The sequence below is a fragment of the Castor canadensis genome, chromosome 10, assembly GCF_047511655.1.
Source record: "Castor canadensis chromosome 10, mCasCan1.hap1v2, whole genome shotgun sequence".
NCBI lineage: Eukaryota > Metazoa > Chordata > Mammalia > Rodentia > Castoridae > Castor > Castor canadensis.
Window position 1 is genome coordinate 141,609,967 of NC_133395.1, and position 13,575 is coordinate 141,623,541.

General features: G+C 48.3%; 1 protein-coding gene across 1 annotated transcript in view; it reads right to left on the bottom strand.

Annotated features, from left to right (window-relative positions):
* Positions 1-10,071, bottom strand: part of Atp2b2 (ATPase plasma membrane Ca2+ transporting 2) — a 333,232-nt gene extending 323,161 nt beyond the window's left edge. Inside the window, exon 1 of the mRNA XM_074044411.1 lies at positions 9,974-10,071. The gene's annotated coding sequence lies outside the window, so the exon portion shown is untranslated. The remainder of the gene's footprint in view (positions 1-9,973) is intronic.
* Between the last annotated feature and the right edge of the window lie 3,504 nt (positions 10,072-13,575).

The following is a 13,575-nucleotide window of genomic DNA, read 5'->3' on the forward strand; positions in this document are numbered from 1 at the left end:
CCCCTCAATACCCAGCAGAAACTATTTTGCCCTTATCTCTAATTTTGTTGTAGAGAGAGTATAAGCAATAATAGGAAGGAACAAGGGGTTTTGAAATCAGTTCCCTCTTGTGAGACAACTGCCAGGATGTGATCTCCACAGGGTGGGGACTTGCTCCATGTTTTTCATGGCTAAATACCCAGAGCCTAGCATACAGTAGGCACTCAATAAGTGCTTGTTAGGTGAATGAATACACTGGGATTGCTCTCCATGTATCAATATCAAATAGTGTTCAAATATCATCTGCATGAGCCTCCCAGGTCTCGGTCACAGACACTGTGTAGTGGGCTTACCAGGCCAAAGCATACGCATTTTTATTTTTAACTCTTTATATATAAATAATCATAGATTCACAGGAGGTTGCAAGGAGCTATATAGAATAGACCATGCACTCTTTCCCCAGCCTCTCCCAAAGTTAGTATCTTGTATATGTAGAATTCACTAGCAAAACCAAGAAATGGCCATTGGTACAACATACAGAGCTTACTCAGATTTCAGTTATCCAGGCCTTTATCCTGTGTGTGTCTGGGGTAGGTAAACATATGCATAGCTCAATATAATGTTATTATTTGTTACCTGTGCATCCACAGTCCTGGTCAAAGGCTTTGTGGTTACTTCTCATCAAAAAGAGAAATATCTTTCTCCATTCTTTGAATTTTGGTTTATCCTATGACTTGCTTTGGCCAACAGAGCATACTAGAAGAGACAGGGTGCCAGTTCTGAGGCTAGGTCAGAATTGAGTTCTTCTTCCTCCTCCTGTTCCTTATTGAGTCTTCCTTCTCCTCTTCTTTCTTCTTCTCTTTTTTCTTCTCCCCCTTACTACTCCCACAAGAAAGACTCAGGCTAGCTACGGGAGGATGAGACTCTACTAGGAGCAGAGGTGAGTCGCCTGAGCTGAGCTCATCCTGGACCAGACCACTCTCACCATGTGGAAGGCTGCCAGGCTGTGCAGAGGTGACCTCAGCAGACTACAGGCAAGCAGGGGAACTAGTGGAGCCCGAAGAGCCATTTGCTGGACCCATTTATTTGATAGCAATAATGCAAACTTCTTGCTTTACCACATGGAGTTTTGGGCTGTTTGCTGCATATGACATCCCTATAATACAGATATAAAGCAGTCTCTAGCAAATTGAATTTCAGATATCTTGGTTCTAGCATACCAAAGTCCCAGACAAGTTCCCTGGCTCCATCCCCGGCCTCCAGCCACCCACTCTGAACAAGGAACTTGAACAACTTCTGTTAAAGACAGTTCGCATCTTACCGTGACAGTGGGTGAGAAATCCAAAGTGGTAAAGCGGCCTCCTCCCCAGCCTTACCCTATAAGACTCAAGTGTTTGCAGATAAAAATACTCTCCCCTCCTCTCCAACGTGGAAGCTGTCCAGGGTCAGCCTCCCACACACTTCCACTCAATTTCTGACTCTGGTTATAAAACCTTGCGCCCAGAAATAGAATTCAAGGGGATTTCATAGACATGTTCTCTAGAATAATTGCAGTATTCCTGCAAACTTTGGAGAAATTCAATTTCAGTCTTTGAACACACAGTCTTCAAAGCCTACCCCCAGGTATTAAACATCAGGATGAGCTGCGATTGATCTCTCTGTCCCTCCCCCTCCTTTCCTGCCTCCCTTCCTTTCTTTCTCCTACTTGATGAGGACAGGTGCCAGACGCAGTTGTTCTCAATTTGCTTCTGCCTGTTTGGTTTCCGATGCTCACCTTTGGACACCATTCTGGCTCACCCAGTCCTGGGTTTTTCATCCCTGCCTGGTTCTTGCTGGCCACTTGATCTGCTCTGGCTCCTAGTGGCCCTTCCATCCACTCTGTGCCCTTGCCCTTCCTTTGTTCTCTAGAACAAAGGCAGTCCAGTCACCCCTTCACTCACTTCTGATCTGTTAGTCACTACAGCCTTCCCTTTCTATTTCACCCCAGTGTAGAGTTTGGAGCAGGGTGTGCTGCTAGAAAACATCCAGCCAAAGCCTCTCATTTTACAGGTGGAGACTGGAAAGCCAGCACAGAAAGGATGAAGTCAAGGTGAAATATGGAGCTGGTAACCAAGGCAGAAGAGGAGTCTGGGACCCCACACCAAGAAGTCAACACTAGATGTAGTTACCCATCAAGTTCTAAAACAACAGCACAGCAAGATTGATAGCAATGCCTTCTCCATTGATTAAATTCTTATGATGTGCTGGGCGCTGGATATTATTATCAATTTATAGATATAGAAACTAAGGCACAGAGAAGCATCCTGCCCAGTATCACACAGATGTTAATTGGCAGAGCAGAAATCTGAAGTCAGGTTCAATGCTCGAGATCAGGGCTCCTAAGCTCAATCTGGATTCTATTACAAATGCCTCTTCCTTTAGGATTTTTTCTCTGCATATTTGCTGAATCAGGCCTTCTTTAGGCGATCCTGTCAGTTTCCAGGCTCCCCCTTGCCCACTTACGTCACCATCATCTTAGGTGGGGTCTCAATGCCCATCACTCCTCTTCTGCAAATGGAAACCAGTTCTTTAGAACAGATCTGTGTTCTAAACCAGATGCCACCTCAGCTTCTCCACGTACAAACTGGGGATAGAAGAATCCACTTCATAAAGACACCAGAAAGATAAGGCAAAATAAGAACAAGGCTGATGCCTGGCACATAGTAGGCCTTCAAGAAAGAGTTTCCTTTAGGCTCTGTTACCTTCATAATCCCTCTCTGAGGACACAGGTGATTTTCTCCACTACACACCCTGCTGATCACAGAACCTGTCCCTGAGGGGCTCTTCCTACTTCTCTGGGCACCCACAGATACACTCTCCCTGCCCCCCTGCACATCCAGCCTGCATTAGAGTCTGAACCCCAGTGCCATATCTTTCTTAGGCTCTAGTGTTGCAATGTCTTTGAGTTCAATGCTGCTCCTGTGCTCTCTGAAGTCTCCAAATGATTCTCCCAAACTGGCAAAGCATTGGGCACTGCTAGTGCACAGAGAATTCTAAATATCAGTGTCAGATGAAGAACCACCTGATTCAATTCACTCATTTATTCACTCAGTCACTCACTCAATCAATCAACATTTTCCTCCCTATCTATCATGTGGAGGTCCTGTGCCAGCTTTTGAAGGACATGAGAAGCCCAGTCCCCTTCCCCTCATAGCTCCTTGCCTAGTGAGTACAGTGAGCAGTCACTGGATGCTGCCTTCCCAGTGGCCACTCCTTCCACCTTCCCACCTAGCAGAGTCCTGTGTTCAGTGTGCACTTGTGCTCTGCAACTGACTCAGAGATAAGTTCTGGTCCATTTAAGCTCTACTGGCCATTCTCTTGGTAGTGACTGGTTTAGGCATTGCCATGTTACCTAATTCCAGCCAATTCCAGACACAAGAGGAAGTTGTGGGAAAGAACTCACTAATAAAAGAAACAGAGATGCCCTCTGCCTTTTGTCCTCTATGAGTTCCCTTATAAAATTGAAAGGTAGTGGTAAGGGTCAAGTGGTACCACATATATGAAGTGCTTGGGTTGACTGACCTTCCAGTTCAGCCACAATCCCTCATTCTTGTCTCTTCCTTCAAATCTTTTGCAAGCTCCCCCTAAATAAGAAGTGATTTTTCTTCCTGATCATACTACAGTTCTCTTCTCTTCTTCTACCCCAAACAGTTTTGCTGATTCAATGATTCTACTTCTTGGAGTTCATCCTCAAGAGACACTCAGAAATGTGCCCATGGGTACACATGTAAGCATGTTCGTCATACTGTTGCCTATGACAGCAAAATTCTGAATACAACGTAAGTACCAATCAGGAAGGGATCCATTAAGTAAATTATAGCAGAGCCACTTATAAAAGATGAGGTATATTTATTGATCTATAAGATGTCCATAATCTATTACTAAGTGAGAGAAAGGCATAGAAAATACAATATCTATCTATGCACCTATCAGAGAAATGTCTAGAAGGACATTTGACAAAAATGTTCATGGAAACTGGCTTTGTTTTGTGGCATTTTATCTGAGTTTTACTTTCCTCCTTATACTTTTTGATACTATTTGAATTTTATATAATCATTATGTAACATTTCTATGGGGGGAGGAGCTACTTTTATTTTGAAAAGAGAAAATATACATATAGAATCACAGCTAGGATCCACCTTCTTTGGGCATGCTTCCCTAAAGTCATGTGAGACAGGACTGGGGTAGTCTGCCGTTCTCCTGCTAATCTGGAGCCCCTGCCATGACACCTGCCTTTGTCTGGAAAATCTTGAATGTGGTTAACTCAGAAACAGCAAGAAGACCAGAGGCCAAACACTTAAGAGGTTAAACAAGGTGGGCTTGCACCAGCATGCCTGTAAAAATACACAGATACACATGGAGGTGGCTGAGGAACTCCCCCGTACTGAGTGGTTACAGAGATGTGGGCAAAGCCACAAAAAAGAAACACTGAACTATGTCCTTGCTGTGCACAACTACCCACGTAAGCCATTTGTTCATACAGCTTATAGTCCCTGACTCACTTCCAGGTAGCACCAAACAAATATGGATACTGATGTGGTTCAGGTTCCATGGCCATTTTCTCAGGCTGAGCCAAGTACAAGCTTTTGATTTTTAAATAAGGAAGCAGGTCACTCCATCTCCCCGGAATCCTGCCTAGATGTTATGCTCCAGTGTTACCATATATGTGGCTCCTGAGCTGGTGCTGGAAATAGGACAAAGCATTCTTTCTCCCTACCATTGATGTCTTGAAACCAATGGTTAGTTCCTGAGGCCTGCTACTTGCCTTCCCCTCCATCATTTCTTTTCTCTGTAACTCTAGGCAACTTCCTGTTTCTTGGGCCCTCTGAGAATCTGATGAAAGCTATGGGGCCCCTCTCCATACACCCCTCAAAATACCCAGCCTTAAATAATATTAGATTTGGTAGAAGAAATGGGTTCACAGCCTCAGCCTGGTCTTTGATCACCCCAGGATCCCTTTCCCAGTGGAGAGAATCCTCCATGGGCCTCCTTTCAGCCTCCTTCCTAGGGAGGCAGAGCCTTACTTGATTGGTCAACTTGAGAAAGAGAAGCCATTATAAGCTCACCTGCCTTTTCCCTCTCTTGGGAGGAAATCTGCCCCAGGAAGTTTGTTCTGTGCTGTACCCTCCCGAACTGAAACCTTACCAGGACAAGATGTCCATATGGTATTTCTTCTGGGGAGGGTGTCAAGTTAGTAGGCCCCACTTGACCCTCACTCAGACACAAAGCCATCACCTCTAATGCTGCCTCAGTTCTATTAGAGGGAAAAATTATACAGTTGTCCCTTGGTATACTCAGGACACCAGTTCCAGGACATTTCCCCAAGGCCAAAATCTGTAGATGCTCACACACATCCTCTCCCATACTTTATGTCATCTCTAGATGACTTACAATACCTAACACAATGAAAATGATACATAAATAATGGTTTACGGTATTGTTTAGGGGATAATAAAAAGAAAAAAGTCTGAACATATTCAGTGCATATATAATTTTGTTTCCTGGACATTTTCCACCTGTAGTTGGTTGAATCCAGGGATGTGGAACCTGTGGATACAGAGGGCCGACTATATTTTCCTTCTCTCCTTGCTGTTCCTAAAATTGTCGTGGGAGTACAGAAGAGAGATGGTATTTATGGGGCTGCTCATGCCCTAGCCCAACACCTGCCATTTCCTAGAACGCTGAAACAACGCACAGCTTTCAACCAGCACAGCCACCACAGTTCAGTGATTTGGGCTGGGTGGTGTGCTCAAATCTCTTTCCTCACCTGTCAAACGGAGGTTGTAATAGCTATCATCTGCCTTCTGGTCTCTGTGTTTGATGCTTTGACATCTTGGGGGCTTACTGACCCTGGAGGGACTGGACAATTCCTAGAGACAGTGAAGGAATCCTCTGTGAGGGTGTGTCTTTCATACTCCAAGCAACCAGTCCCAAGCCCATGCCCCATACCGTCTTTGCAGTAGTACTAGGCAACAAGGACAGCCCTTTTAGGTCCCAGAATCTGCTGAAATTACCCAAGCTGGCCAATCCTCAGCCTGCTGACCCTACCTTAGCTGTTATTTCCCAAGGAAACCACAGCAAAGCTCTCTCCCATTTCCCCCTCTTCCCCTCTGCTTCCTGGCCAACCCCGATGCTTCCCTGGCCAGCCCTGTATGACCTGGTATGTCCCTCTTCTCAGGGATTGTGAGTAACAAACTGTCTTTTTGATGGAAATTGTCTCCTGATCTGTTGGTCTTATCACACATGATTAACAGTAAAATTCACATTTTAAAGCAGGAATAACATCACCTACCTCATAGGATTGCCATAAGAAGTAAAACATATTTATGGAAAACATGTTTTATTTTCCATATCTCACAGAACATTTGGCACACAGAAGGGACTTTATTTATTTTTAATTTTTTGGTGCTAGAGATGGAACCCAGGGCCTTGTGTGTGCTAAGCACAGGTTCTACCACTGAGTTACCCACACTCTCCACGCCCTTCCACCCCTCAACTCAGCAGGGACTTTTATTTTTTTTTTATTTTTTATTTTTTTGGTGTGACTGGGGTTTGAACTCAGCACTTCACCAGAAGGGACTTTTAAAGTGTTTCTTCTCTCTCTCACCTATTGATGTCTTCTTTCTACCTCTTCCTACCCCCACTTCTCTCCCCCTCTCTCCTACTCAGGATTAGCTACACAATATGTAAGATCCAACATAAACCAAAAATGTGGGGGCCCCATATTCAGAAGTTACTAAGAACTGCAATATGGTGATTGCAGAGCATTAAATCAAGTACAGGAGCCTTTCTCAGCAAATGCCATAGGCTCCCTCTTCCTTCCCTCCTTTCTATCACATTCTGTCTCCCAAATCTTTCTAGCCTGGTTTTCTAGTCCCAAGGCCCCAACAGTTAACCCCCCCTTATTGTTCTCTGTTACTGGATTCAAATTTTTAGAGATCATACAACTTTAATAATTCTGTTTAGTTAGAGAAGGAGGAAAGGGGGGTCAATCTGAATTAGTAACGAGTCTGGGAAATAAGTCATTGCTACACTACAGAAAAGCATTTTATTAGTCTCAGATTTTTATGGCAATAGAGGTGACACAAGAGGAGGGAAGGGAGTGTTTTGTAAGTGATTTGACAAATAGACAATATTTAATTTATAATGAGCATATTTCTTGCTTATAAACAATGCAGCTAAAACCCCTCTCCCTTAACTAGGTTAATATTTCTCTTCTTGGCAACCAGTTTGCTTGGGGGAAACCTCTTTGCTGCTACTGATGCTGGTAAAATTTATCTGCAGTGATTCTATACAAAAAGTGTCTTCTGTGACCTTGCAGGCAGTCTGTAGTATACACTGGGCTATAGAAAAGTCTTGTTGGACAGAACTCATGTCTAACAAAGTCTCTCTCTCTCTACTCCCCACCTACAGAATAGTCAAATCTTTGAATGTCCTTCTGAAATTCAGAACATTACCACGTGGTGAATCTGCAGGCCTCCCATGTTCCAGATCTAACTTTTGTTTGGTTGCAACTGAATCTGGATCCACTTTGGGGATTGGGTCTCCAACCAGTCTGCATCTCCCACACCCTCATGCCTTAGCAACCTGGGCCTGGAATACCTGTCTGCCAACCTTTTCAGTCTGTTAGACTCCTAACAAATGTTTCAAGGTTCAGCTTGGAGGTCCCCTCCTCCAGGAAGCTACCTCTGACCTTTCCAGGCAGAATCTGTCTGTCTGCTTCCCACTGCACATCCATTACAGCATCTGTGCTACTGGCTAAGTCATCTGCAGGCTCTCTGAGAAGTAAGTGACACCCTAGTGTCACCCATCTCTGGGGGTAGGAGCATAGTGGTGGAGGTGGCTTCAGCTCCACTTCTAACCAGTTGCACACATACAGTAATAGCAACTTCACAGCCTTGTGGAATAAATCAGATGATAACCCAAAAGTGTTTAGCACAGACAATTGCGAAGACAAGTGCTCAAAAATATTAATCCCACAAGGTTGCAGGGCAAGTCCACATCCCGGTTTGGCTGGGCCATCCTGGTTTACGCCTGTGGTCCTATTATTATTAATAGTAGCCTCACTCCCTCTAGTCAGCCTAGATGGTCAGAACCAGGTATGTTTTATTTACCAGTGTGATCCTGGCACTATAAACAGTGCTTAGCACATACTAGGTACTAAATAAAAATTTGTCAAATGAGTGAATGTGTCTCTAGAGCCTAGCAAGTGCTGGCACCTGGTAGAGCTTCCCTGCTGCTACTGATGGTTGAGCTCCAGGGTATTTCTAAGAATGGAGATTCAGCGAGGGGAAGAATGAATGAATACACCCAACTCCCCACCTCCCCGCCATCTCTGCTGCCAGGAGTGTGCTCTGGGAGAAGGAATGACATCCTGTGGAGGTAGGTGAAGAATGGGTCAGATGGAGAGGGTGAAGATTCCTCCCACCAGATCCCAGGCAGTGTAGGGTCCCTTCCTGGGACTGCAGCAGGGCCTGTCTTCATTCCCCAGTTAGGAATCCCATACTGACATCCCCTTGGAAGCCTTAGGAAACCAGAGTCTAGCTTGCCAGTCCAGCCAGTACAGTGGGTTCTGGAGGGGGCTGGGTCCTGCCTCTATTGCACATTGCACAGAGAGAACGAGGTTCCAGCAAGGCTCCCAGACCACATCGCTCCAGCAGAGAACACACCTAAATCCAGGTGTTGGAAGCCCAAGGAAGAGAATGAGAATGACTGGCCCTCTCTTCCAGATTGAGAAAGGAAATTCACAAGGTGGTAATCAATTTTTTTTTTGGTGGGGGGGTCACAGACCAAGCACTAAGCATGATGGTAAGAACCTTTAAGAACAATAACTCATTCAGCTGTCAGATTAGTCTTGTCAGGTGACTACTCAGGGAAACTGAGTCAGGGAGAAGCAGTGATTTTCCAAAGCCACAGAACTACTAAGAGTGTCTCAGAACCCAAACCAAACAAGAGTCCTCTCCAACTGCCCTAACCAGCTATAAGAAAGCCCAGTTCTCCATCTTCCCCTGGCTGTGTGACCTTGAGGCTGCCTCACCTTCTCTGGGCCTCATGTTCTTTTCCAAGGCTAATAATGTCCTAGAAAGCTGTGTTTCTATCAGTAGGGCCAAGATATCCCTTCCTCTAGAGGCTATAAGAAGGGATGGGGTGACCAGGCCCTGAGTGAACATCGGTGTCCAGAATGAAGGCCAGAGCCAGTACCTGCCTGCGTGACCCCACTTTCCGCTGGAGCCTTTGCGGCTGGGCTGAAAGATCACACTGCGGGTCTGGGAGCTCTACTGACGGCTGGGGCTTCGGCTCTCCAGCGCCCCTATCACCCCTGGGCGCCGTGCTTGGCGAAGGGCAGTGGGCAGGATGGAGGGTGCAGGGAAAAGACGAGGCCAGAGGTGCAGAGAGCACTTGGCAGCGTGTATTCCAGCACCTCAGCTCTTAAAGTTGGAAACCACCTTTGGGGAGGGGAGAAGCCCCCAGTCCAGGGTCAATATCCGCCGCGCTGGACGTGTCCCTGGCTTGCGGGAACCAGAGCTGGGAGAAAGGAGGGCCCCCCAATACCGAGGGAAAACCAGGTGGAGGAGTCGGAGACAGCTGGGAAGGAGGCAACTTGGGGGTTCTAGTACCCTGGACGTCCCCCAGCTCCGGGGCTGCTCTGACCCCGGAAAGTTTGCGCGCCATGGCGCGAGGCGCGCCTCCTCCGCGTACCGCAAGCGCCGGGTCCGCGGGCGCCCACCCCGCCCGCCCCGCCCGCCTCCTGGTGCCCGCTCAAGGTCACTGCTGACAAGGCGCCTGCCTCGGAGGCAAGAGGGGACCCAGGACGTGCTCTGCCGGGGGGCTCGGGCTCTGGCCCGGCGGGATCCCCAGCACGAGCGCCTATGGAAGAGAAGCCTGCAGAGAAAGAGGCAGAGACCAGGGGAGTGGAGAAGAGGCCCAGAGCACCGGGCCCGGCCGCTCGCCTCACCTGTGCCGGCTCCGGGAGCGATGCTGCCGCCTCCGCTGCCGCTGCCGCTGCCGCCGCCACCGCCACTGGTGCGCGCCTGGCCCGGCCCGGCCCGGCCCAGCTGCAGCTGCGGCTCCTCCGCCGCCACGGCCCCGCGCTCGCCTCGCCTCGCCTCGCCCCGCGGCCCCGCCGCCGCCCGCCTGTCTCCCTCCCTCCTCCTCCGCCGCCGCCGCCGCCGCCGCCTCTGCCACCGCTGCACTGCGCTCTGCCCGCCTCCCTCCCGCCTCCTCCCGCTCCACTCCTCCTCCCCCGCACTCCCCTCGGGCCCTCCCCAAACTCTGCACACCCGGGACCCGGCACACCCCCGCCACTCACGCGCGTGCAGCGTTCGGAGAAGGGCCTCCTGCCCCTCTCGGGGTGCCATCTCCAGGTACCTCCATCAGCGCGTTCCCTTCCCTACCCCACCCTCACAGCTGGCCTGGCCCTGGCAGGAAACCCCTTCTCTAGGGGTCAGAGTGCCCCAGTCTTCCCAGCACACTGAAACCTGTGGACCCACACACAGGGTGGTTGGAACAGGGATGTGGAGGGGGTCTACCAGAAGGCTACCTTTGGGGCAGGGGTCTGGTTGGCCCATCGTGGGGGTTTAGCCCAAGGGTTCTCAGACTCCAACAAAGGACAAGGGTAGGGAAAAGGGCACTTGGGAAAGACCAAGACAAAGGCCGTGTGTGATGGCCAGGTGGAAACACAGGGCAAGCACCTCCCCTAGACAGGTTTCCCCTCCTTGGCGCAGGCCCCAGGTCTCTGAAAAGCCAGCTTCACCAGGAAGCTGGGCGACCTGACTCCCAGCGCCTTGGTCCGCTCCATGCCATCAATTAATCATGCCCACTTGTTTATTTATTTATTGGTTTTATAAAAAGCCAAATGCACTGCTCGCAGGAAGAGAGAAGATGGGCCCCACGCAGTGGGGGCAGGTGGGGGGGGGCGGTGCATAGAGAACCTGACCTAGTAACTCTTCTCCCCAGGGAAGTGGAGGAGCTTGGTGAGAACCTGCAGTCCTGGTGTGTGGAACACCTGTTTCCTAGTAATGGCTGGGACCTTGCCACCATCCGTAGGAACCAAAATTCACCAGGGCCTGCACTCTGCCACCCTGGCATGGGGCACTGGTTATTCACTGTGGGGGGCTTAAGCCTAGGAAGGAAGAAAGGGAACCTGGGAGCTAGTGACCAGAAGAAAATCTGGTAGGTATGACAGGAGGTGTTTCCATGCTCTTTTTGGCTCTAAGCACTTGGTTCTCATGGCTCTCCACACACTCAGCTTGGCAGGCAGCACCTGCATCTCCTGAGGCATTCCAGACTCCCAGAGGACATCCCTCCATGGACACCCTGCCAACCCCTATCTCCTCCCACCTTCCTTTATCCCAGTTAACGACACTGTGGGTGACTCCTGATGGACAATCTCAAGTGTTCCCACCACCCACCCCTCCAGCTAGTCCTCCCTGGCGGGGCCTCTACGGTCTCCCTGGAATCTGTTCTCTCTGCAGAAGGGTCCAGTACTTTGCTTTTGAATGATTTGCCTCCCTTCTGCTGCCACATGAAACCAGACATGGATCATGCCCTGTCCTGCTTAAAACCTTGCACAGCTCCCCAGTGCGTCAGGGTGCCATTCAAGGCCTTTCCACGCCATTTCCCCTTGGTTCAAAATGTCCCTACCGATATGCATTTAGCACTGCACTATGTGGTCCTTCAATGCAAATGCCTTTCTCCTCTAAGTCAGTCTCTTCCCAGTCATAGTGTCGAAGCTTGACCTTAGCAACTGACCTCTTTTATGACACCTTCAGAAACCAGAGAGCAAGTTGAAAGGCAAAAGGAATGAGCATTAAGTACACAAAACAAGAGGCAGCTCAGCACAAAAATGACACCACCGAAGTCCCAGTGACAAAACTCACCAGCATGGCTTCAACTGCTCTGAGCCTACTGATTCACTATTAGAAGGGTGAGAATTCCCATAACCTCACTTGGCTATGAAGAGCATTCAGTAAACAATAGCTATATAATTGTCTATGAGTACCTGCTGTTGTGCTAAGGCACTGTAATTTTCAAAGATAACTTGGTAGAGATTTTAGGGATGACAGGGATTGAAAACACAGATAGATGCCTGTGAGGACCAGGTTATACTGAGTGAGTGAGCTTGCTGTGGCTTATGGTTCTCTCTTCTGCAAACTACCAGTAAGAAAAAGCAACACGCTGGGCACTAGTGGCTCATGCCTGTAATCCTAGCTACATAGGAGGCTGAAATCAGGAGTTCCAGGTCAGCCCAGGCAAATAGTTTGTGAGACGCCATCCCTAAATAACCAGAGCAAAAATGGACTGGAGGTGTGGCTCAAAGTATAACATCTGCTTTGCAAACACAATCCCTGAGTTCAAACTCATCCCACCAAAAACAAAGAAAAGAAAAAGCAACAACACATGTGAGGAGACAAATAGCAGCTGACACTGGCCCTGTATTATAATATAATAAGGCATGGGGGGACTGTGGCATCTGCCTTGTTGGATGTGGACAGACCCTACTCAGCTCCATTTGACTGTGGGTTAATTTAGATACAAACCTAGACTGCCAGTTTTCTGAATTTTCAAGAGAATCTGGATATCTGGAATTTTTATGTGAGCATTGTTGCTTGTTAAATGTCATTGCCTAACTTTCAAAAATTTAAAACTCAGCACAGCTACGGTAAGCTTTCGGCCATCAGACTGACAGTTTGTAACTTCTAGGTCAGTAGGTGGAAGATCAACATTGTGTATGACCCACACAGACACATCCTCTCCTCTCTCTGGCAGGTTGTGTGGTTATGCCCACCTAAGGGGTGCAAAGGATTGTGGGAATGGAGTGAACATAGTGTTCTACTGCTGTTGTCAGGATATGGAAGGATGAACAGCTGAGGGACTGGGATTCGATCAGCTCAAAAGGCCTGGTTTTGTCCCTACTGAACGTGAAATTGAGACCAGTCCTCATCCTTGCTGAGCCTGTTTCTTTGTCTGATAGTGGACAGGCAATGGGGCAAAGTGAAGATGCAGAATTGCTCTCATGCGGCAAAGGTTACATGAGGTGACCAATATGCAGGAACCAAGGACACAGGAGGCTCCATGGGCGACGCAGAAGCCCATCTGGTGGAGAGGAAGCATCGCCAATCTGGACACCCTGGAGAAGTCTCACTCCACTAAAAATAGGGCCCTGACAGACTCTTGAAACTTGGAGACTTCTTGAGAGATGGAACTGGCAGCAAAGGAGGAGGGAAATAGCTGCTTCCTCTGCTGGATGAGGAGGAAGAAACGGGAAGTTCTGATGCTCGGTGAGCCAGAGCGCAAGGCATCCCTGAGTTCGTAATAAGAAGAGAAAGAAGCACTGGTCCCTGCCCTCATTTCCGGAAAGAGAGGCAGGAGCCAGAAATATCTGAGACCAAAACTGGGAATGACAGAAAATCTGCAGAGGGATGAGACAGCCCCTCAAACATGGTTCTGATGAACTGCAATTAAAGGTGCCTTAAAAACTTTCCCTGAGCCCCTCAAAGACCATGTGTTACTATTTTAGTCATATTAAGTTAGTAAGTGCCTTGCACAAACAATCCT